General features: G+C 48.3%; 1 protein-coding gene across 5 annotated transcripts in view; it reads left to right on the forward strand.

The window, feature by feature from the left end:
- ELMO1 (engulfment and cell motility 1) overlaps nt 1–24,966 on the forward strand; it is a 402,414-nt gene that overhangs the window by 286,980 nt on the left and 90,468 nt on the right. Inside the window, exon 1 of one of the 5 annotated variants that reach the window (XM_005868067.2) lies at nt 20,031–20,440. The exons of the other annotated variants lie outside the window; for them this stretch is intronic. The gene's annotated coding sequence lies outside the window, so the exon portion shown is untranslated. Of the gene's footprint in view, nt 1–20,030; nt 20,441–24,966 lie in introns of those variants that run through there. 5 annotated transcript variants of the gene reach the window in all.

The following is a 24,966-nucleotide window of genomic DNA, read 5'->3' on the forward strand; positions in this document are numbered from 1 at the left end:
TCCCCATCACCTTTTCTCTGAATATACATCTCCTCTCTTCCACCGCAGTTCTGGTTTGTGGCATCTGGAACTGATGTAGGTTGAAAAGAAAAAGAAAGAAACCGGGAAAAGGAAAAAGACACCCTTCCCTAAGCCGCAGTCAGGCTCCAGCCTGTCTCCATCAGCACAATGATCTTACCTGCGGCTACAGCAGACGCCTGCGGTCCATCTCAGTCATCCCGGGCCATTGGTTTAGTTCACTGACAGGGGCCCAAGTGGCGCCGCTCTGTGGCGAGCACTGATCTGGAAGCTGCAGCTTAGAGCCGCCAGGGGTGTGAGCAGCTGTGCCCATAGACAGGCACATCAGGAAGGGACGTGGAGGGAAGCCCAGGATTTCCTTTGTGATTATAACTGCAGCCTCCCAAGCGTACCTCACCTGATCATGAGAGATTTTGCAATTCAGGTGCAAATCATCCCTGGGAGGGAGGGAGGGAGAGGCAAGGTGGTCTGACAGTAAGTTCAATCAAGCCAAAGAAATAAGGAGAGTTAAAGCAATGGTCTTTGAAATTGCTGGGGCCACTTCGCCCTGGATCAGTTCAACTCTTCATGTACTGCGGTGTTGCTGGAAACCATCCGGTCTTTAGCTCTTCTGTGCCAGGACTACCCTCTCCCCCAGGAGAAGGGGATCTCAGCACTGCCATGTTCCAGCCCCATGGGTCCATCTGCCTTCTGAGATTCCCTGGAATTACAGAAGTCTGCATTTTTGTAAGTGATAACAATACAGACCTTATTGTTGCTGATCTATGCACAGATAAGGTGTATGGAAAACATTACCAAATTCCTGCAGAGGAATGGCGCAAGGGGTTGAGCTCTTAGACACCTAACTCCTGTAGAACTTGAGGTTTTTGACAGGAAGGCACTGTTAGCAAAGGAAACCGAGGCATCGGTCTGGAAGAGGTGAGAGGCCGGACCTGGGAGCTGAGCAGGGCTCCCGGGTCCGTGTGGTTCCCTGCGGCCATGTGCTCCGGTTGGTGGCAGTGACATCCTGCTGCTCAGGGTAAGGCGACAGCAAACTCTGCCGTCGCTCCGACACTTCTTTTGGGATTAACACGTGACCAAAGGCTTTCTTCAGCAGACACAGGGCCAGGTTTCAGGTACAGTTTCTTACTGTGGCCCTGCGCCACCGGCCTGGTCAGAAGTGATCGAATGTAGGAACACATGTGGGCTTGGTGTTACTGGTTCGATGGAATGTTTTTCTTGTTTCCTAAGATTGTCCAAATCTGAGCTCATAAATATCGGGAAAAAGCTCAAGGTTAGACAGCATTCCTTTTGAACTTTCTCGGGCAGCGTCTCAGGCTCTGGCCACTTTGTCAGGAAGCACGGATGGCAGCTTTCAGCGTCCACCTGAAACCTGGGCCTGCCTTCTTTAGCGCGTGTCTGGAGAAGCAGCAGCCCTCAATCCAAAGTTTAATTTTCCCAACAAACAAGACGAGATCCCAGCAGATGCAGGAATCTCTTCGACAGCCCCCCTGGAAGGGGACAGGAGTTCGTAGGTTTCAAGCGCTTGGTAGTCGGTGCTGCAGCGAGAAGTGGGGTGTGGAGAAGCAGCTGTCTTTCTGTCCTAGGACTTGGGAAGCACTAGGTAGGATTTTTTAAAAATTTATGTAAGAGAAGTAGAATTAGAGAGGGATTCAAGTACTTATGCTTTGAAAGTCCTTTCTTTCAATTCTCAGTAGAGCGTTCTCTGCAGAATAATCCATTGATTCGGGCCATTGGGTTTGTATTCTACGTTTTTTGCCTTTTGTTTCTGATATTTGAGAGCACACATTAGTCACTGTTCTGGGCATCAGAGAGGAGCTGAACTGCAGCTGGACCCCTGGCGCACACGCGGCCCCGTAATCCTGGATGGAGGCCCTGGTTTTTGAGCAGGGCAGGTGGGGGATGCAGCGATGTGGGTATTTTAGGTACAGGAATCTCACTGGCAGATTCTGTCCCTGATTCTGCTCCCTTTAAAAAGTCTAACAAGAGTGTACACATCAAACTCTATATCTGTGCGTAGCAGTTTTTCAATCTTGCCTGGGCATTGGAACCACCAGGGAAGGGGGAGGTGAAAGCCTGGTAGCCCAGTGCCCACTCACTCCACATACCAGTTACATCTCTGGGTGGGGCCAAAACGATCATTGAAGATAGTTGTAAAGGTAGATTTGGTCACTAAAGGTGCATTGTGTCTGTAGGGTCACCATCAGTTGATACACATAACATGTTACCACCAACTGGTAGGGATTGCGGGCATTGATGAAGTAAGATGCTCATAGGTCTGCAAGGCCCATGTAAAAATCCTGGCTCTGCTACTCAGGAGTATGCCTACAATAAAAAGTCGAATATATATATAGTGGATCCCAGTCTCCCATCGCCCTCTTTTATGGTGGCATGGTAGTAAGTTGAAGTAATAAGTGTAAAAATTCTTTGAGGAAGTAAAATGCATTTATAAAGTGTTATTTTTGTATGTGATAAGATCGATTCTGGCTGAAAAAGGATACAATTGCTCTTTTTCTTTAACACTTGTTTATTGAGTTTATTGGGGTGGCATTGGTTAATAGGTTGTGTAGGTTTCAGGAGTATGATTCTGTAACAGCCATCTGTATACAGTATTGTGTGTTCACCTCCCCAAGTCAAGTCTCCTGGCATTTACCCCCCCTTTACCCTCTCCCACCTGCCCCACCCCGCTTTCCCTCTGGTCATCATATACTGTTGTCTGTGTCTGTGAGCTTTTTTTTAAATTGCATTTTTCAAAATAAGACATTTTTTGGGCATTATGTTTAAAAAAAAAAAGGAAAGCTGTCTGTGTACCCCTAATGAAGTTCTTAACTGAATAAGGTAGCTCGTTTAACTTCAGCAGAAATCGTGTTGAAGCTGGAAATTTCACGGATTCTGGTGGTGTCGTCGTCCACCACAATTCCATTGGGCCCCTTGGTTTTCCACGTGACAAGCACGGGTGGGTCACCTGATCAGCGGTCCCGCCCTCTCGCTCTCCTGAGGGCTGGTGGCAGCTAACACCTCTTCAGCAGTTACCTCGTTGCCCAGACTTCTCCCGGGATGACTGAGCCTTCCAGGGGCCGTCAAAATATTTGTTCATGGCATTGGTGTTACTTTAGATTAGGGGAGGGGAAACCTTGTTTCTGCCAAGGGCCGTTTAGATATTTATAACATCATTTGAGGGCCATACAAAATTATCAGCTTAAACATTAGCTGCTATATTTGGTCACACATTTAATTAACTGACCCCTAATGCCTTGGCAGGGCCAGACCAAATGATTTCAAGGGCCTTATACGGCCCTCGAGACAGACATTCCCCACCCCTGGTGTAGATGCTAGCAAAATCGGCATCAAAAGCCAAGATCCAATGAGTTTGCTCTGCTTTCCAAGGACCAAAGTGGAAGAAACCAATGATTTGAAAAACGTGGTCACTCTGGCACAAAAGCACGATTTTAAACCGTCACCCAGCAACACAGTAAGCAAAGCACAGCCTGATGGAGATTAGACGCTCAGGCGCGCAGATAAGAAACCACTCCTTCCCATAGGAGAGCCTGGGCACCGGAGGCCCCGGCCCCAGACAAAGCCGCGGCTGCCCTGGGAGGCTGCGGGCTTCGTGGAGTCAGCAGAGAAATCCTCTGTCAGGAAGGATGAGGGAGCAGCACAAAGGAGGCATCCCGAGAAGTCCCGGGGAGATTGTCCATGGAGCAGAGCCACTATCTAGTCACATCTAGTGGTGATGGGCAGTGTAGAAAAGGGATTGTTTGGCCCAGCCGGTGTGGCTCAGTGGTTGAGCGCCGACCTATGAACCAGGAGGTCAGGGTTCAATTCCTGGACAAGACACATGCCCGGGTTGTGGGGTTGATCCCCATTATGGGGTGTGCAGGAGGCAGCTGATCCATATTTCTCTTATCATTGATGTTTCTGTCTCTCTCTCCCTCTTCCTTCCTTTCTGAAATCAATAAAAATATATTTAAGAAAAAAGGAAAAGGGATTATTTGAAACCTTAAAGGTAGCGATCGCATGAGTGAAAAAGGGAATATATTTGCTGCCACACTGCCTCCTGCTTCCTGACTGTCTGTGCATGGATTTCAGGGGCAATTACATATTCAGGAGCCCCCTTCCTAGGCTGGGCCCGCTCAGCTTCATGCGATGCACACACTGTTGGTTAGCCGAGCTGGCTCAGGGAATGAAAGGTGGTCTGTAACCCTCCACATGAATAAACATGAACCCCATTTGCATGAGGCAGGTGACTGTAAAATATCTCAGAGCCAGTTGTGAAAGGAGGCTTTGTGCACGGTCGCCCAGGGGACACCGGGAGGACTCGGCGTGGCTTCTCTTCATTAGAATTCCACCGAGCGCTGCTGTTATTGATCTGAACGGAGCCTGGCGTGGCTAATAAAGTAGGTGTACGTCGTAATTGAAACATTAATATTTAAGGAGAGGAGAAGTCTGTTCAGGGGCCCTAATGGCATGCGAGGTGCTGTCCATTTCTCAGCTGCCGAGCTGTGGATGAGGAGCCGTTCAGCAGGCGTGTGTGTTGCGCAGGGGTCTTTAGTTTGGCACAAAGAAAATCGAACCTCCTCCTGGAGCAAATGCATCATCTGAATAGATTTATTTTCCCTTTGATGTATCTGTGGGAGAGTTAGCAGATGGTTTTGTGTGTGTGAGTGTGCGTGTGTGTGTGTGTGCGTGTGTGTGTGTGTGTGTGTGCTTTTAAACTCTTCAGTGAACAGAGTGCCACCATTTTTCATGGGATTGGCCTCTTTCAGTTGGACAGTAGTCAAAGCCACCCTTCTCTGGTCCTTGTCAATATCAACTATGCGTCACTAGCTTATTCTTCCGATTGGCATCTTTTCTCATACACCCAGTGCGTGCGCTTTCGGAAAAGAAACGTACGAACCACAGGTACCTGCTGCCTGACCACACAGGAGGCCGAGAGGGGTGGAGCCCATCACTCAGACTCTGCGTCACCACTGCCCCCACGCACGAGCTGTGCCAGATGTTTTCCCCTGAAATGTTAACAACGCAGATATCTGGTTACCTGTTTATGTAATGTACATACAGTGTGCTTTACACGTGGACAAGAGTAAGTTGGGGTTTTTTTCCTCCTCCAAGAACCAGTTTTCACCACCTGGGGGCACTGTCCGCCTCCCCCATAGAGCATGCAAGGCAGGGAGAGAAGAGCCCAAGCTGTAGCCCAGGGAGTCTGGGCACAGTCCCACTGTGGCCCCTCCCAGCAGTGTGACCTTGAGCATGTCCGTTAGCTGCCAAGTTCCTTCTCATCTGTCCACTGGTAACAGTAATAATAACAACAACAAAAAGAGTAATAATAATGACAGTAGGTCCTAGAGTCACTGTGAGGATTAGGCCCTCAAAGGGTAGCTTGGCAAATTGCCTCCCACAAATGAGAGGCGCTGCACTCAACAGATAAACCTAAATTGACCTTTGACCTTGCAATATCATTGAGCTCCTTTTATTTCCCAAGATGGTTCATTCCAATATCTATAAATACAGATTTCTCTATACTTCTGAACAGGGACCCACTGAACTTGGGTTTGGCTGCAAAGGAGATCTTGAGCACAGTGGAGCCCAGTTCCTCAATGAGGAGGAGGTGCCCCTGACAAAAAGGCAGAGCGAGATGCGTCAGTCCCTCGGTTCAATCGCAGAGCCTCCTGAAACGTGAAAATAATGACGTCTCTTGGAATTAACTGCTTTACATAACTGTCATCAGTGACTTCTGAAACTCCTTACCCTTTTATTAACTACACTTTGGGGCACTCTATGAATCTTTGAATTGTTAACTGGTTGCTCGGGCCTGAATTCTGTATTCCATTGTGGATTATATGAGGAATTTAATAATAGCACAGAACCCATTTTAATAGTATACTTCCAATTAAAAGAAAATCACCTACATTTAAGTAAGGTACAATGAGATGTGGGCATTTTAAGTTAAAGAGCAGATTGGAATCAGAGTTGGATAGTCAAGAAGAGTAAGATTAGATGGGATCTCATGAAATACAAATCCTCCTTGATTTAAAAGGAAATATTTACCTTGTAATTGCAAAATAAATTACCTTAAAAGGGAGTTGAAAATGCACATCTCTGAAGGGATGTGTTTCTTTTTTTTTCTTTTTTTTTAAATATATTTCTTTATTGATTTCAGGGAGGAAGGGAGAAGGAGAGATAGAGATAGAAACATCAATGATGAGAGAGAATCATTGATTGGCTGCCTCCTGCATGCCCCACACTGGGAATCGAGCCCACAACTCAGGCATGTGCCCTTGGCCGGAACTGAACCTGGGACCCTTCAGTCTGCAGGCTGACACCTTATCCACTGAGCCAAGCCGGCTAGGGCAGGATGTGTTTCTTAAGGTAGAACAGAAGATAAAGCTGTCAAATAGATGTTCCTTCTGCCCGCTGAGCTCCCAGAAGGAGACGTACAGAGTACAGTGTCCCCAGTCTCCCCACAGAATTGCAACTTAAAACAGCCACCTCAGCTGACCTATAGACCTGGGAGTATGAGAAGAATTTCTTGGCTTTGGGGGATTATTTGTTACACAGCACTAGTGTGGCAATAGCTGACTAAAACATCAACTGCGATAGTAACATACTAGTATCTCCCAGCTTTGAAACCCTCCCATTTTTCAAATGTCCTTCAGCACAGGTCTGACCATATCTATTATTCTTGCTTTTAATCCAGCTATGTCCACTGTCTGCCTCATAAAGTTTCATGGTCTTACACCAAGATGTTCAGATTTCTCTTTGATTTGCCTAACGTGCTTTCTCCGCTTCATCTCCACATCTTTGCCCTCCCCAGCCCTGAGCTCTGCCTAGACTCACCTGCCCATCATTCCTTGTGTAAGCCATAATACTTTCATATCTTAGGCTTTTGCTCATCCTCATTCCCTCTGCCAGAAGTCACTTCCCTGTTGAAATTCGACTTTAGGATTTTGCACAAATGCCACCTCAGTGAGCTGGTGACCATCTTTCACTCAACATGAGATTCTATACCTCTGCCCCTTGCAGTATGGAATTCAAATTTTCTTTTGGGAAATATCTTCTAGTTTAGTAGTAGTTTATTTACCAGTCTGTCTCTCCAAATTAACTTAACATATCATTGGAAGCAAGAACCATAGCTTTAAATCTTAATGTCCTCCAGGTGTTGTTTTTTTGTTTTGTTTTTGTTTTTGTTTTTGGTAGTTACTTGTTTAATTACTTTGGGTTGAATGGCCAATGGATACATGGCCATAAATGTTTAATTCTCCCATTTTTTAAAATGGTCCCCAGCCAATAAGCTGAGTTAATTTGCACCATTCTAGTATGGATGGTCACCACTGGCCAGTTGCCAGAGATCGTGGGTACTAAGTGTTCTGCAGTTCCAGAGAACAGAGCATGTTCTTGCCCAGATGCCAAGAGACCTTATTGAGAAGCACTTCTAGACCCTTCATTCCACATCTCTTCTTCAGATGTCAAAACTTTGAGGGAGTTACAAGATGATTTTGCCATTCATTTCTGAATAAAAATGACAGTAGTAATTATTTTTTCACATGTGCAGCTTTATATAAAGTGAATGGGAAGCCTCAAAGACATTGAACATTTGCACAATAAACTGAGGAGGAGCATGGTTGGAGCCCTGAGTTTAAAAAAGAAAAATCCCTCCGTTTCAGTTTTTCACTCTCATTTGGTATATCTCTCTGAGGCCTGCTTAACCTGCTTCCCCGGCCACGTGGGGAGTCCTCTGTGTCCCCACTAGTCGTGCTTTCTGTCTCCAGGCCAGCGGGGAACTAATGTCACTAATGGGCTTGTCCCTTCATGGATGGCTGTCGAGGGACCTTCCCGTGCAGAGGACACACGTCCTTCCCGAAGCCCATACTGTTTAGGTGACGCCATCTCCTCCCAGTTCACCAAAATCTCTTGCATTTTACCTTCACCTCCCAAAGTTCTCTTAAGCTAGAAAAACTATATTGCTTTCCCCAAGAAGGTCCTCAGAGTAAGAAGACTTGATTCCCAGCCACCTTATGTTTTAGGTGCCGGCGGCCACCCACCCCCTGGAATGCAGTCCTGCTTCCTTATTTCTCCTTCTCATGTCCGCTTGCGTGGCTGGGCTGCATCCGAGGGTCTGGCAGATGGCATTTTGCTGCTTGAGCTGCCACAGAAGTAAATGTCATTGGCACATGATGGCAGATTTCCATTCTGTGAATCACAGGGCATGGGATTCTGTCCGAGAGCTCTAGGCCAGTATGTGTTTTTCAAGCAGCAGCAGAAAAGGGTAAGAACCATGCCTCACAGATGCTGTTTCTAATAAAATGCTCCGATTGCAGTAAAAGGTCCGTATGAAATGGAGATGCCGGTGGCTTCAAGCGTGTTGGAAATGGCTGCTTGGCTTGTCTTATTGTGGTCAGGCCACCGGGCCCGCTGGATGTTGCTCCAGACCTCAGCTAAGCAGACGCTGGCCGGTCAGGGATGGAGAGTTGATTTTGAAATGTTTTGGACAGATAATATTCAGGTATCAGAAAAATATGGCTGTGAATAAAAGTACTAGCATTGACGATTTTTCAACGCAATTTATCAGAATATTGTATTCATTAAATTTGCAGGTAATAAAACCCTTTAGAACAGAGTTGGGTAATGATGGAGACCCACCTGAAACTGCCGGACATCCCAGCCTGGCTCCCACCCCCTCACCCTCAACCTCACTCCCTAACCCCCTACCCCTGCTCCCTCACTCCACCCACCTCCCCACTCTCCACCCCCTCCCATGGCTGAGGAATCAAGAGGAGGGTTTGGAAATTTGCAAAGGAAAAATAAGTTCAGTTAATAAGTTCAATGAGTCAAGAGCATCGACCTTGGACCCACAGCATGGGGTCCAAACCCCAGCTCCCTGCTTTCCTTGCTGGTGACCTTGGGTAGATGAATGTCCTTGCCCTGTTTCTCACTGTCTTCCTTGGTGACATGTGGCACTTGATGTAGTAGTTGTGAGAGTTAAATGAGCCAATATTAGACTGATCATATGAAATGGCCAATATCTGACCATTTCTGAATTGCAAAATTTTAAGTTCTTTGGGTTTATCCTAATATATGTAAAGCACTTGGGCCGTTTCCCTGAGGGAAGGGTCAGGAGGGTTCAGCACTCCCGACCAGGCATGGGAGGCTCCGCCCCAGCTGACCACATGACCCTCTCCTACCTGTGCACTCATCACCCTCCTTTTTAGACAGAGGTGTCCCCGTGTACCTGAAGCAGGTTCCTCCTTCTGCGCTCTGTATTCTCTGCCTTCTCATCTGCTCTGGGATTCAACCAGTTACCCTCCTAATCTTTACAGCATCAGTCTCGTCCCCTTGGGTGCTGTCTTCTCACCAGCATGTAAATGTACTCAAATCCCCTGCACTTTAAATATATTTGTATTGATTTCAGAGAGGAAGGGAGAGTGAGAAAAAGATAGAAACACTGGGATTGGCATGTGCCCCAACCTGGAATCCAACAGTGACCTCCTGGTTCATAGTCGATGCTCAACCACTGAGCCACGCCAGCTGGACAAATCTCCTGCATTTTATAAAACACATAAATAACTGCTTCTCAGTCCTCTACCCATCCCCTCCCAGCCAGCTTTTCTCAAACAGTTGCCTCTGCTCCTCACCTCTTCTCACTTCCCATTAGCTTATTAATCTATTATGACCCGTCTTCTGCCCTCAATGTAAATATAGCAAAGTCATAAATATGACTCTAAATAGCACTAAATTACATTGTCAATACTTTGAAAACCACTTTAGCCACAAAAGCCACTGATGTTGACAAAGTCAAGAATGACCTTGGGCGGACATGTTTTAATTGCTACCTTATTTTCCCTCTCGGCAGGACTTGACCCCATTAAAACAATCTTAAAAAACAATCTTACCATGGCTTTGGAAATGAACACACACGTAGATACATACATGATATGCTATATATATATTAAAGGAAGAAATAAAATAATTGTCCTTGTTCCAGTTACTAGTGCTATCCTATATAATAAAAGGGTAATATGCAAATAGACCCTAACGGCAGAATGACCAGAACGACTGGTCACTATGATGCACACTGACCATCAGGGGGCAGACGCTCAATGCAGGAGCTGCCCCCTGGTGGTCAGTGTGCTCCCACAGTGGGAGCTCCACTCAGCCACAAGCCAGGCTGACGGCTACGAGCATAGCAGCAGTGGCGGGAGCCTCTCCCACTTCCGCGGCAGCACTAAGGATGTCTGACTGATGGCTTAAGCCCATGAGAGGGCGCAGGCAAGGCTGAGGGACCCCAAAAGTGCACAAATTTTCATGCACTGGGCCTCTAGATTTTAGAATAAAATTTCAAAAGATAACTACAAATATAACCAAACTCAAGAAGAGAAACAAGACTCTAACATGCACTGATACCTATTTTGAATACTTGAAAACCTCTCTCTCCACAAAAGACATGATTTCTAAGAGGCAAGTGGAAATGGGGAGGGATTGTTAAGTTGTTCTAATTGAAGAGTAGAAAGAAGTCCCATTGTTATAAATCTCTGCTCTGAGGGAAAAGATAGACATCCCAAAATTTATAAAAACAAATCTTTTATTCCTCACATCTTTATGCTATTGACATCCTCCCTCCTCGCCACTCAGTTTCTTCTCTTCAGGCTGAGAAAGTTACCCAAATCTCGCCTATCTGTAAAAGTGCTTTTTTTCACCACTTGTTTCTCTTTCAATTTATTATTCAATGTCTTTCCGTCCCTGCTCTGCCAAAGACTCTAGGACAGAACGCCATCTCCACACACCCACCTCGCTCACACTGTGGGCTGCCATCATCGCCACATCCACCCACTGACCTGCTTTATTTATCCGCGCTCACCTCCTGAGGGCGGAGTCTGAGGCTCTTCCCAGGGCTCATCCTGCTTCATCCGCCCGGAGTGGCTCCTGCCCCGCCCGTGCTTCCTGGGATCCTCTCCATGTCCCGACTCGGAGACACTACACTACACCACCTTCACCGACCCCTCCAGCTTAGGTATTTCCCGAGGACATCTCCTTGTTTCTCTCCTACACCTCCTCCTGCCCCTCACACTCACTCCCTGTCAGTCATCCTTCAGCGCTGGGAGTGACAGGACAGCCCACCTCATCTCCTAGCCTGGGAACTCTGGAGTGATCCCTGGCCCCCGCCCCCCCCCCCTTCTCCAGGCAGGTCCCAGCTCCTATGTGCCCACCAAGTAGGAGAAGGGTCATCTGGCTTTGATTGCTATGACCCTGTCTCCTGCCGCCTCCGTCTCTTATGTAGACTGTGTTTGTCTTTGCATTGTTCTCCCTGAATGTGGACTGGACGCACCTCGAAGTTGTCTTCCCGTCACTGCCAGAAATGCCATTCTGAGAACACATCTGTACTCGAGAATCCCTGGCTTCCTCTTCGCAGCATGATAACAGAAGTTCCACATCCTGTTGCCAACCACCATTCCAAACAAATGCCTATGGCATCCTGCACCCTCCCCCCGCCCACCAACCTGTAATTCATCATAGTGATGGCGCCCGAGTGTGCTTTGTGCAGCCAAGTCTCCTCCTTCCTCACGGTTCCCCAGCAGGGAAGACCCTCTGCCTTTTCTGTTGAAATCCTGCCCCTCCTTTAAGGCCCAGCTCACGGCCCTGTGGAGCCCATGCAGAGGCGCAGATTTAATTATTTCCCCTGGGTACACCTTTTCCCTCTCCTGTAGCATTTCACATATTCAGGCGTGCATTGGGTTTGAAAACTTTTAGCCAACTCGCTGACTCCACACAGCTCTCTGGCACCTGCCTTGAGACAATGACGTAGCCGTTCCCCGGGTTCCGGTACCCAAATGTCTGAGACCCACTGTGGGTTCTTGGCTTCGCACAGGAAAGAATTCAGACCGGAGCCAGCAGACAGGTCAAAGCAAGGGTGGGTTTATTAGTGAGGCGGAGAGCGGGCCGCTCCACGGACAGAGCAGCCCCCTCAGCGAGCTTGGCTTCCGATATGGAGGTTTATTGAACCAGGGGCAGGGCATTCAGTGAGGGGGAGGAATTCTCAGGATTTGTCCGGGAAAGGGATGGAGATTTCTGGGAAGAGCCTCCTGGGCTGTGTCATGTCTGTATATGGGCTTTCTGTTTGGGACGGTGGTGCGGGGTGTGCCGTCAGTATGCGAATGTGTTACAGTGAGTCTGATGAGGCTGGGGTTGCTGTGCGGTGAAATCAGTCACCATGTGGATGGAGCTGGTCTCCTGCTGGTTCTAAGCCATCAGTCCGTGGGGGGTTGGTCTCACCATCGCCTTGGCAGTCCTTGTAGCCCTCAGGGCTGTCCCAGCAACGCTGCCGAGTCCTGGCAGGCGCTGTGCAGCCAGGGCTTAGCCGTCGTCACATAGTCACGGACCCGCACTCACTCTCTTGGCTCAGCTCCAGAGAACAAAGACAAATCTTCACCTTTCGACCCAGGGCGCCTACCAAAGAAATTGTATAGGTGCTCAACAAATGTTACCTGGATTGCATTTTCATCCAGCCATTCATGGGGGAGAAAGACATGATAATGTGCCTTTTTCTCCAATGCTTTAAAAGGAAAAGGCAATTCTAGAACAAATTTTGCAAGCTATAGGATGAATTGAGTGCCTAAGTGAAGAACATTGTGTAGCTAAGATGTAACAGGAGTAGGAGTGATTCTTCAGCGTGACAATTTCTTTTAGGACCAGGAAAAAAAAAACTTTTTCAGACATTCCCAGGAGAAGAAGAAAAGGAATGTGTGTCTGTGCCCTAAAAACACCTTTGCGTTTAGGTTCTGGTGGTGTTTTCGCTGCCTGACAGAGGCCTGTTGGTATTTCCTGCTGATGTGTGGCTCCGGCACAGACCAGAGGCTGAGATGCTCTCAAACACATTCATGTCCTACCCTGCGAGGAGCCTGGGAGACCAGCCTCCCGGTGGCGGGAGCCCTCCCCCCTCCCTCACCGGCCGGTGTTCACACGGGGCTGCAGCCCTGGCCCTGCTCCTGCAGAGACGAGAGGCAGAGTTGTCATTCACAGTGACATTAAAGGGCCCCTGGCCACCACTTTGCTGGAAGAAACCTTGACATTTCAGTAGAATTTAGAGAAATTTGGGGGGACAGAGTTCCTGTTGGGAAGTTCACCTGCAATTGATGACCTCATTTACAAAGCCTGGAGCTCCACCACAGCTATTTAGAATCACAGACAGTCCAGGAAGAAGAAGAAAGGTTTGCATATAGATGTTCCTTTTACTGTTATTTATAGCTGCAGGAAAATGGAAAATAACCCCATAATTCAGCAATAAGGATATGATAAATTAACATCTGGGCACATTTATTTATATGTTACATTTTTTTCAGCTATTCAAAGTGGCATTTGTGAATAGTATCTAAATGTAAGAAAACAGTTTTATATTATGTTAAATGTGGGGATGGAGGATGCAAAATCATATCTTAACTAAGTAAGAAATGCAAACTGAGAAGGTTTTGACCTTAAATTTGAATGATTTTAACAAGGATTTCTTCTGCATGGTGTGATTAATTAGTTTTTTTTCTCTTTTATTATTGTTTTTAAAATATATATTTTTATTGATTTTGAAAAGGAATGGAGAGGGAGAGAGATAGAAACATCAGTGATGAGAGAGAATCATTGGTTTGCTGCCTCCTGCACGCCCCCTACTGGGGATCAAGCCAGCAACCCGGGCATGTGCCCTGACAGGGAATCTAACTGTGCCCTCCTGGTTCATAGGTCGATGCTCGACCACTGAGCCACACTAGCCAGGCATCTTTTATTATTTTTTAATGTTACACATTCTCTCCACTAAACATGTGTGTTCTTACAGTCATATTTTAAAAAAACAACTTTAAAATAAGGGGGTGCAGAACTGTCAGCTGGCTCCAGATGAGATCTGATCGGCAGCCCTGGTTTAGAGGGAATTCTTTGACCTCAACACCTCGTGTTATAAATGTCCCTGGTTGGTTGGTTCCTTCTTCCTTGAAATAAAGCCTGGGTCTCAGCCAGCCTCGCTCGCCCAACCAGACCCTGCATCTTCAGCCTGCACTTGATTGGCACTAAGATCAAAAGCCCCCGAGGCTCCATTTGAGGAAGACTCATGAACTGGAAGAAGTTCTGAGCAGATATGACATTCTTACAAAGAAGAGCCAGGTGGCAGCCGGAGTTGTCCCCGCACTGCACGGCCTGTAGAGTGGGTTTCCGAGGGGAGCTTTCAAGAGTGCTTCCAGCTCCGCATCTTCTCTCCCTGCCTGGGTGGCAAGAGTGGAGGAGGAAGGCATGGGAGGAAACACGAAGTGAGTCACTGAGATGTTCTCAGAGATAGCCCCGCTGATCCCCCGTCCATGATGTCGGGTAGAAAGGCGGGAGGTACTCAGGAGGCTTCTGTGACTTCCCTATGTGTAAGGGCTGGCAAGAAGATGGCCTGTTCTTGGCTAAGGTGTCAGAGGCACTAGAGGCGGTGTTCCTGGACTGTGTTAGTAACTCTGACTGAGGAGTCGCGGTATCGGGGATGCCTCTGGAAAGATCATTATGAAAGAACGTGACACGTGCAGCGCAGACATGGTGTGGGATAGTTCAAAGGAGGAACCACACAGAGGAAGGACCCCACTTAGGAGGGTTTCATGTATGAGGCTCAGGTGAGCAGACAGAGTTGACGGGAAAAGACATGAAATGTAATGACCACAGGGAGAGAAAACTTAGTATGTGGAGCTTTGTTACTTTTAAGATATTAAGGCTATATGCCTGGGTTCCCAAGACTTGAAAGAATCTTGGGATTGTGACGTTCCTAGACGTTGATTGAATGAATGGAGCCAATTCTTTACTTCCAAACTGGACTTTTATGGTGAAATATGTTCTTTTCAGTGTATGTGCAGAACAGCTAAGATGTCTTAACAGACAGTAGATTTCCACAAATGTAAGCAACCCTGTGTGGTCAGGGTTGTTTGAAATATTTGCTTCAGGTGCTCATGCTTTCAGCAGGTTGAGAGGATTGTAGGGTGCCCTGTGGACATCAGGGTCAGGATGGCCTTGGGATGACTCTGAGAGGGAGCATTTTGCATGTCAATGAATTGGTTATTGCCCTTTGGGGGCCAATTTTTATGTATAGAATCAAATTAACTCCTTCCTCCAGCACTGACTTAATGATGCAGGCAAGTGGTGAGCAATAAAATACAATTATATTTTGTCTTAATGTAATTGCTGCACAAATTAGGTTGCAACACTGGTTCTTTGTGAGAGTCAGGAATAACCTGTCAATATCATTTGCCTGGGGGCCAGGATCCCCTCTCAAAGCTCCCTTTAATTGGAGGCAGAATGTAGACCAGCTGGGAGTGGTCTGGCTGGGACAAGCTGGTGATACTGGAGGACTGAGTCTGAGAACGCCCGCCCCGTGGGGCAGCGCTGGTGCGCCAGGACTGGGCGCGCTCTGAGTTGGTTTTCCCGGAGAGGCTCTGGTTGTTGCTGAGAGTCACTGAAACTCTGGGCGCGTAGTTGTGATGTGACTGACTTCCAACAAAGCCAGCTTTCCACAGGGCTCGCCCTAGAATTCCCTGTGGTAACCCCTCGGTCCACTGTGTGGCTGCACCTTGAGGTTCCATATCCGGCTGTGTACAGACCTCTTGGACCCCCTTCTAAGCCCTCAAACAACTTCTGCCTTACCCACCCCCTTTCACATCCCAGAACATGGCCTCCTTGGAGCTGACTGCCTACATCTCTAGAGCGTTCCTCTTCCTCCCTCCTGACCTGGGCAAACTGTATCTACTCACCTTTTTGACCTTCATGGCTTCCCTCTTTCTCAGAAACCCTCCACTCTCCCCCCTCATCCTGGCACCCCCTGTCCTGGTGCAGGGCACTCCCTCCTGTCAGCGGAGACCAGCACACGTGAGCTCTCTGTGAATCTGTGAGCAGAAAGAGTAGAGAAAGTAAAGGCATCAAGAGTTAATCATTTGATGAAACAGATTTCATCTCTACCAACTGCAATGAAATTGGTTCTCTGAATGAGAGTATCAGAAACTATATTTTTTTTCTCAAAAGGTAGAAGGTTTGCATGTGAAGTAGATGTGTGTTGCAGAATTCGGAGAGGTTTATTACGCATATCATGTCTGAAAACCAAGAAGAATGTGAGGTGGCCCAGACCCGCCCCTTTCCCTAACGGCGAAGAACCTCTGTCCCACTGGCACCACCCAGGACTCTCCGACCATTGGCCCCGTGTTGTTTTGCCACCATCACCAGAGGACATGCTTGGCAGGGCTGAGAGCTTGGGCATTTTCATATTTCCTTTGGCATGCGTTTTCCTCAGCCCGCCATCCTGGAATGCATTGCCATGGTATATTTGGAAAATCCGAGCTGGCAAGATGATAAGCTTTCCAAGTCTCACTGCTGATTCCTCCAAAGGAGCTCAGAACCAGGGGGGCCTCGCAGCAAGCCTGGCTCTGTCCTCTGTGATCTTCTCGGGCCAGCCCGTTCCACCTGGTCAAGTCCATCAGTCCTCAAGGACTGCCGACCTTGACTCTCCCAGCCTAGGAATGCAAACGATGGTCCCCTGTCAGAGGTCATGCTCTGGAAGAGGGAAGAAGACACGCGTGGACTGAACATCTGTTTATAGACGGCTCTGCGTTTCGTCGAACTGGCTTTATTTCATTGTTTATAGGTTTTGTTTAGGGAGATAAACTTCTTCATAGTAATACCTTGTAAATATGAGTTACAAACTATAGCTCAGCTATGGGGACAATATCACCTGCCCCGGACTCCTTGCCTGTGAGGGCTCTGAGGCCCTGGTGTGGGATAGCTGAGTTTGAACCCAGTGTCTACCACTTACTGGATGGTGACTGTAGTCATACTACTTAGTGTCACGGGTCTTAGGTTCCCTTTTAGGAAAATGGGCACTTTTATGGTATTGACCTACTGTGAGTACTGCATATGCATTTGCGGTTATTTCTCACACTCTCCCTCTAATGCCAGGGCTATATACACAGCGCCTAGCGTCCTGGGACCTACAGGTAAAGTGATGTTATAACAGGCTTTGTAAGTTCTGCTTCTGATCATCTCATGAGGGTGAGAAAAAGAGAAGCAGCTATGTGTGTATGGGGATTTTTCTACGGAGTATTATAATGATGACCTCCCCTTGGAGATAAAAAGGTATGTAAAAGTTATCTCTACCATATTTAGTTGAGGTTTTGCACATGTTCTGGTTTTAAAATGCACCATGTAAAAAAAAATAATATAGCCCAGTCAGTGTGGCTCAGTGATTGAGCGTCAACCCATGAACTAGGAAGGCTCGGTTCGATTCCTGGTCAGGGCACATGCCTGGGTTGCCCGCTCCATCCCCAGTAGGGGGCGTGCAGGAGGCAACCAATCAATGATTCTGTCTCATCATTGATGTTCCTATCTCTCCCTCTCCCTTCTTCTCTGAAATCAATAAAAATTTATTTAAAAAAATAACTACAGGCAACCAATCAATGATTCTGTCTCATCATTGATGTTCCTATCTCTCCCTCTCCCTTCTTCTCTGAAATCAATAAAAATTTATTTAAAAAAATAACTATATCCTGTTCAGCCCCACTGACTAGAAAATATCTCTCCAATGTCTCTTGAATAAATGAAGCCATTGGACTGAGCCAGTAGTCCCCACACTTCTGACCTATTAGGACGGAGTTCCTGCTTCTGCCCTCACACCCCTGGGAGATATGGCCTGTTTGTGTTAGACGGGCAGAAGTGAGGTCTGCTCGTCTAACCCACCTTGGCACATATGGCTGGGATGAGGGGGCAGCGTGCCTTAAGAAGGTTAAGATGTAGCTGGAGGTGAGCCATCTGCCATACACACCCCACGTGTTTGGGCTTTTCTCACGGCCAGTCATCTCCCTTTTAAGAATGAAACAACCAAAAAGATGGGGCTCCATGTAGTCATGTCATACACTAAGGGGGTCGTCACCATCACGTTCTTGCCAGCGACGAGCAGGCCTCCTGATGAAAGGTTTCCCAGAGACTGGAAGTGATCTGTTTGGGACCAGGGGTTGGCAAATGGATGGATTTTCTCTTAGTGCCACCTCTCTGTAACACAGGAAATAGAACCCCATCCAGCCCCTTTCAGATGCTCAGGATAAATGCTCTTCATTTTAGGTTAGGCCTGTAGGTACAAGAAGGAGAATTTAGACACTAGTTCAGAAATCATTCTGCAACAGTTGTTATATTTTGTTAAACCACAAATCATCTAACAGAATTCTTTTTTGGTTTGTGAATTTATTTAAGAAGTATTACAAAAGTATATGAATTACCTCTGATTTGGTAATGATACATTTAATAAATCATGTTTATGGAAAGGAGGAGAATTTAATTAACTTGAATCTGACCCGAGAAAATGCAGGATCAATGGTAGCAGCAGGGCCTGCCCAGAAGAGAGCCGAGAGTGCAGGCTCCGTGTGGGACGGAATGGAAAGAGATTTCTCCTGGTTTTTATTCCGATGCCTGGGGTCATGATTTCTCCGGGGGTTTTCCAGGTAGCCGATGCTGTGGTTTCCTTACGTGTAGATGGCACGTCGTTAATCTGAACGTGGTCAGAAGCTTGAGGATTCGCACCCATCATACGTTTTGAGCATCTGGAGGGCAGGCCCACTAGCTTCATGCCAGTTCTCGGAGGCTTGACCAACAGTAGGTCAGGCCTCCACCAAGACGGGGCAGGCTTCCGTTTGGCTGAGGCTCACTGGCAGCTCTCTAAGCTTGTGCAGGCTCTTTTCACTGCCGTCTAGGAGGGAAAGCATACCCAGTCTGTGACCTCAGTACCAACACCACTAGCCAGGGTTCCACGGGGCATTCCCCGGAAGATTCTCGAAAGCCCAGAGCTCTTTGGTATAACGTGACCCATCTGCAAATGCAGATGAAGCTGCTTGCTTGTCAGAACTTCCACTGTGACTAGTAAGCTTTTGAACAGATGAGGAGGTGGCTCAGCCTTCTTTGCCACTTGCCATTCTCAATCCCTGCAGAATTGAGGGCTTCCGGCAGGCCCAGCTGTGAGTTTACCACCCTCTGAGCCCCTCCTGGGTCTGACCAGGCCAGGCGTCCATTCATTGCTCAGTGGTGCCCCTGCTGTGGAAGAGAGAGTAGCAGCTCATCCAGAGCCTTAGGTGACATTAACTCTGGTCATGCAACCAGGAGAATTGGAAGCAGCAGGGAGGAGTCTGAGGGCTGCCTGTTATCTGAGGAAAGTCCCCGGGAGACCCCAGGGTTCCGGGCGCCTTGGTGAGATGCTCATGCAGAGAAGAAGATGCGCCTGAAGACTGTGCTTGCAAATCTTCCACAAACTTCCTGGTGTAATTGCTTCATTCCAAAGATTTGCTAGGAACCACGGCAGCGCCCTCTGAGAAATGCCATCGCAAACTTTTATTTGGGGGCTTTCAGGGCTGTTAAATGACAAATATATTAAAAGGTACCCCACCCCTTTTTAGGTGAACTTGCAATGAGTTTTCAGCAGGAGTGGAGGCATGGGAAGGGTGTTTATTTACATCCTGAGGAGGAATCAGAGTGTGGATCCTCCGGGGGCACCCTGCTGGGAGGCACTCTTGCGTGCACGCATTTCTGGGCACGTGGGCACACCCGGTGTGCATATGCTGTGTGTACACAGCTAGGCAGTTACGTGATATTTTTGGACAAAAACTGCACATAAAGAGAAGGAGGGAAAAAGCAAACTCACAATCAAACGAAAGTAGGGAGACGGGGAGAGATGAGATTGCAGTTGATTATGGGTCTGGCAGCAGATGCTCTACACGAATCCAACTCGCTGCAGCCAGTCTGTTTCCATGGCAACGGAATCAGTAATTATTGAGCCCCGGCGCTCTCCCCTCCTCTTCCCAACAAGGTGGAGGCTGATGAATATGAACTATCGCCAGCCCATCGCCAGCTTTCTTTCTTTTTCTTCTTCCTCTTTTCTCTTCTTTTAGTTCTTTATTAAGAAAAGTGAGGGTATGGAGGCATACCAAGAGGAGGGTCTATATGTTTATTAATGAAAGGCATTAGGCATGAACGTTGAAGTGAAGTTATATTTTTCTCTTGTGATACTATAAAAGCTCTTCCTCGAAAAGACGATGATCTCTGAAGATGTTAAATAAATGAGCAGGAGTTTCCCTGAAATGGAGGCTGCCTTTGATTGGCCGATCTCTCCGCCATGCCTGCCAATCGGAGCACCCCCGGGCTCCAGCTTCATAAACATAAGCAAAGCCCCATGCTCGTCCTCCTGGACTTGGAGTGTGTGCCACCCGAAGGTGTGCGGCGAGTCCCCATTCACATGGCGCAACTGGAAACCTGTTCCACGAGCAAGCCGACTCGGGAACCAGCTGGCAGTCCGGCGCGGCGCTCTTCCGGGGGGCGGCTCTGAGTCACTGGCCAGTGGCAGCCGCTTAGCAGCAGTGGTTGTAGTTGGGAAAGATGCACTTACGGGAGCTTGGTGAGTACACCGCTGCCTTCACATCTGCCCACTGGCGTCCGCAGCCGGAGCTCCAGTGTAGCTTTGTCCTATTGTCTGCTGAGAAGACGGCAAACCAGAGCAAGCCCGCAGGAGAGCAGGCGTGCTGGGGTCCCGGGGTGTGGGCGCGCCTGTGTTGCACAGGCTGCGTGCATTGGGCAGGGGCTGCTGAATTTGCGGTTGACCGTGCATTACACTCAGACATTGGTTGTCTTGTTAGGGTCAGTGTGAGGAGTGGAGCGTCGCTTTATCTCCTTGGGCATTGATCCATTGCATAGAAGATGCTTTAGAACTGGGATAATAGGAGTCATTGCAGGGAAGGGAGAGGGAGAGGCGGCACTGAGCCGAGCCGAGCCGGAGCTGCTGCTGTGGGGCTGGTGTTTGCATTGCGAAGGGAGCTGCTGTTACAATGGCCTGGCACGCTCTCCTCGCCCCCAGCTGCAGCCCGCAGCTCTTCTGTGTGCGCTGCTGCTCTGGCTCGGGAGTGTGAGCTGAGCGAGGTGGTGCCCCTTTCTTTCTTCACGGAGCCAGTCTCAGACTGAAATATGTTCTCTCTCTTTAAAAAAAAGGATTGCAAAGATGAGTTGTGCATTCAGACAAATTTTAGCTGTAAAAAATCACGCTTTGAGATGACTCTGTTTTGCATCCTTTTAAACCTCTGAAAACCAGAGAGGCTTTGCAAAGTTATATTTGGCGACTGGCTCTCTGCCAGGGGGAGGGATGCTCTGAGAGGCTCCGCTCCCTGGGGGTTCGTTTTCTGACAGTGGTGATGAAATTTTTAATTTTGTTGGGTAGAAGCAGGAAGAATCAGACATCGTGTTGTAAACAGGCAACGGAGGGGCAGCGTGTGGAAGGAGAAACTCTGCCTTCAGGGACCCTTCTGGCCGCAAACTTAGAAATAGATGTGTCCAGACCAAAGCCGAGCGCAGCCTGGGATTCCGGAGGAGCCGGGAGCCCTCGCACAGCCGGGGAGAGGGAGGCATCACCTTCCGTTCGGGTCCAGGGAGTGGGGGCTGAGCCTAGAACCCGCTCTGCCCAGGAGCCTCTTCCAGGGTCCGCCTGCCCATTCCGAGGCGTCGTCCCTGCGGCTTTTTTTTATGTGGTTTCCCATCTTCTGTGCCAGGACTCTGTGTCTTCTATTTACAGTCCGCTTGGGTTCAAAGAACAGAGAGAGGAAAAGAGAAAGAAGCATTTCCGTCCGGTTTATAAATAAATGCCCGTGAAATAGTTGTACAGGGCATCGTATTGGCATGTCCTTTAAAACAACGTCCTTTGGACAGAAGAGAGAGTGACGGGTCTTCGTGTGGCCCGGGGTGGAACTGCTGGGCCCTCAGTCGGACCAGAGGAGTGGGCAGAGACAGAAGAGGCGCCTGGGAGAGACTCTAGGCTGTGACCAGCGAGGAGTGGGCTGGTGTCACAGGAGAGGGGGAGCGTTTCCCGTCTGTGGGTGACAGCACCCAGCACAGGGGGAACCTGCGCCTGGACCAGGCAGGGATTCGATTGTCAGCTGGGGGCCGCCCTCTGATGCCCAGGGGCTCGGGATGCTGTGCTAAGAGAGAACCCCACTCGCCTGCTGGCGCGGGTGTGCAGGTGAGCTCTCCTGGCGCGCTTCACCCTCAGCGCCCCTCGGGCGGGCGCAGGTGGAGGAGGCCTGGCTCTCCTGGGTGTGCCTTCAGGGACAGTCATCTCATCAGAATGTACCTCCATCCCTCTGTGCTCTCTCCTCTCCCAGTGGTGTCACTTTACTGGCACCTGTTGGCAAGAAGGAGACAAGAAACAGCCTTTTATGGAAGCAGTAAAAATGTGAAAAAAAATTGAGAGTGATTATTAACCTATTTTGGATCGTGGCAGGAATTTGAAAGGTAGGAACCTCTCCCCCGGCCTAAGCAAATACAGTTACGCAGAATCACATGACACTGAGGACAGCCCATCCCACGGTCAAGTGGGATCTCTGTCCCGGGAGCCAAGAGTTTGTTACGCCCTCCAGTTCATCATTTCCTCTTGCCTGGGGGTCCCCTGAATTCTGCCACAGCCCCATCTCCATGCACCGCCTCAGCAGCAGCTTCCTACCTGAGCCAGGCCCGGGCATTCTCACCTGGGCTGGAATAAAGGTAACTTGGAAATGACTAGCGCCTGCTGGTTTCTCACTCCTGAGCTGAGAGTGTTGGTGAAACTGGAGTTATGGGACTTGAAAATGATCTTTCATCTTTAGTTTTTTGAGGAAACTTCATACTGTTTTCCACAGTGGCTGCACCAGTCTGCATTCCCACCAGCCGTGTGGGAGGGTTCCCTTTTCTCTGCATCCCCGCCAGTACTTGCTGTTTGTTGATTTGTTGATGACAGCATTCTGACAGGTGTGAGGTGATACCTCATTGAGGTTTTAATTTGCATCTCTCTGATAATTAGCACCCCTATGTTCATTGCAGCCTTATTTCCAATAGCCAAGATAGGGAAGCAGCCCAAGTGCCCCTCAGTAGATGGGTGGATAATGTAGTACATGTGCATGATGGAATACTACTGGGCCTTAAGAAAAGAGAAAAAAAAGGAAATCTTGCCTTTTGCAGCAGCATAGATGAGCCTGGAGAGTATTATGCTCAGTGAAATAAGCCAGACAGAGAAAGACAGGTACCATATGATCTCACTTAAAGGTGGAATCTAATGAACAAGATAAACTAACAAACAAAATAGAAACAGACTCATCGATACAGAGAACAGACTGACAGCTGTCAGAGAGGAGGGGAGTTGTGGGGCTGGGTGAGATAGGTGAAGGGATTAAGAAAAAAGAAGAGCCCTAGCCGGTTTGGCTCACTGGATAGAGCGTCGGGCTGGGGACTGAAGGGTTCCAGGTTCGATTCCGGTCAAGGGCATGTACCTTGGTTGCAGGCACATCCCCAGTAGGGGTTGTGCAGGAGGCAGCTGATCGATGCTCTCTCTCATCGATGTTTCTCTCTATCCCTCTCCCTTCCTCTCTGTAAAAAAAAATCAATAAAATATATATTTTTTAAAAAAGAAGAAGAAAATGAAAAAACTCATAGACACAGACCACAGCATGGTGATTGCCAGAGGGGAAGGGGGTGGGGCAGGTAGAAGAGGGGGAAGGGGGTAAGTGGTGTTGGAAGGAGGCTTAACTTGGGGTGGTGAACACACAATACAATATACAGATGATGCATTACTGAATTGCACCTGAAACCAATATAATTTTATTAACCAGTGTCACCCCAGTAAATTCAATAAAAATAAAAGGGAATTTATTTCAGGAGCCAGAGTTAACTACTGATCTGTTTGTTCTGAGAGAGGGCTTCTCCCCACAGCCTCCTCCTGGCATTTGTAGGATGTGGGACATGGAAAGTAAATGTAAAGCTAAAGAGAAATGAATTCCCTTAGGTTTTCAGTGGCCATCAGATTGACCACTATAAGGCAAAGCAGAGATCAGTAAGTTGGACCCAGTCCCTGAAATTCAGCACTGCGAGTTAGAAAGACAGAATTCCTCCGGTCCCCCAGCAGTTGGAATAAAACCAGTCACTACAGGGATAGCTAACTGCCGTGAGCTTTTACTGTGTCCCAGGCACCATCTATGTACTTTAGGTAGCGGTAATAACTCACTGAATCTCTACGGCAGCCCCAACAGGACTCTTTGTCTGCCTAGTTTCTAGATGAGGACATTGAGTCACCAAGATAGCAAGGAGCTTGCCCATGTTTATCCAGCTGGGAACGGGCGCACTTGCTGTTTGCACACGTTGACGTCCTTATTTGCTGACCGTGGGCGAGGGGATGCGAGTGGGGGAAGGAGGTCTCCTCGGCTCTCAGTCTGGCTGATGGAGTTGGGCCACAGGGAGATGAATTCAACAGTCATTGCAACAAGTCAAATTACAAAGGAATGGTGGGCGGGTTGGGTGAATTATTAATAATGCCACTTAGGAAGAGAAGTGTGAACCAAGTAAAAACTCGCCGGAATGCGCCCGTGTTCATCCGTGTTCCTGTGCGGCACGCCATCTCATTCTGCAGAGGATTCATTTGACTGGTATGAACTGGTCAGTGTGTGCACAAGGCCAGCGCCTCCCTGGCCATCTGTGAGAGGTGGAAGGTCACCAGTTCCAAGGCTGCCCTTTGCTTGCATTTGCCAGAGATGGTTTGCAGTTTCCATAGCAATGGTGAGGGTCGTGAAGGGCCAGGAGCAGCAGGGCAGCTGGTTGGGGATTGCATGACCTACAGTGGCTGTGGGAATCGCCAGGGCTGCCATGCTTTCTGGACTTGTGAACAGGAGTGACGAGCCCAGCTCAGAAAGAGGTTCCAGGTAGTGACAGTGACCAGATGTTGATGGAGCCACTGAAGGCCCAGAGATTAGGCCTGCAAATCACTGAGTGCCCCTCAGAATTGGGGTGACCAGGAGTGGGGGGCATGTGAGTCCTCCACCCCCAATTCAACTGGCATCTGTTCTATCAACCAGCATTCCCACCGACATCTTATTAATGAAAAATGAAAGAGAAGCGGTTAGGTTACTGAAAGGA

This window comes from Myotis brandtii, unplaced genomic scaffold, assembly GCF_000412655.1.
Source record: "Myotis brandtii unplaced genomic scaffold, ASM41265v1 scaffold260, whole genome shotgun sequence".
NCBI classification, from domain to species: domain Eukaryota; kingdom Metazoa; phylum Chordata; class Mammalia; order Chiroptera; family Vespertilionidae; genus Myotis; species Myotis brandtii.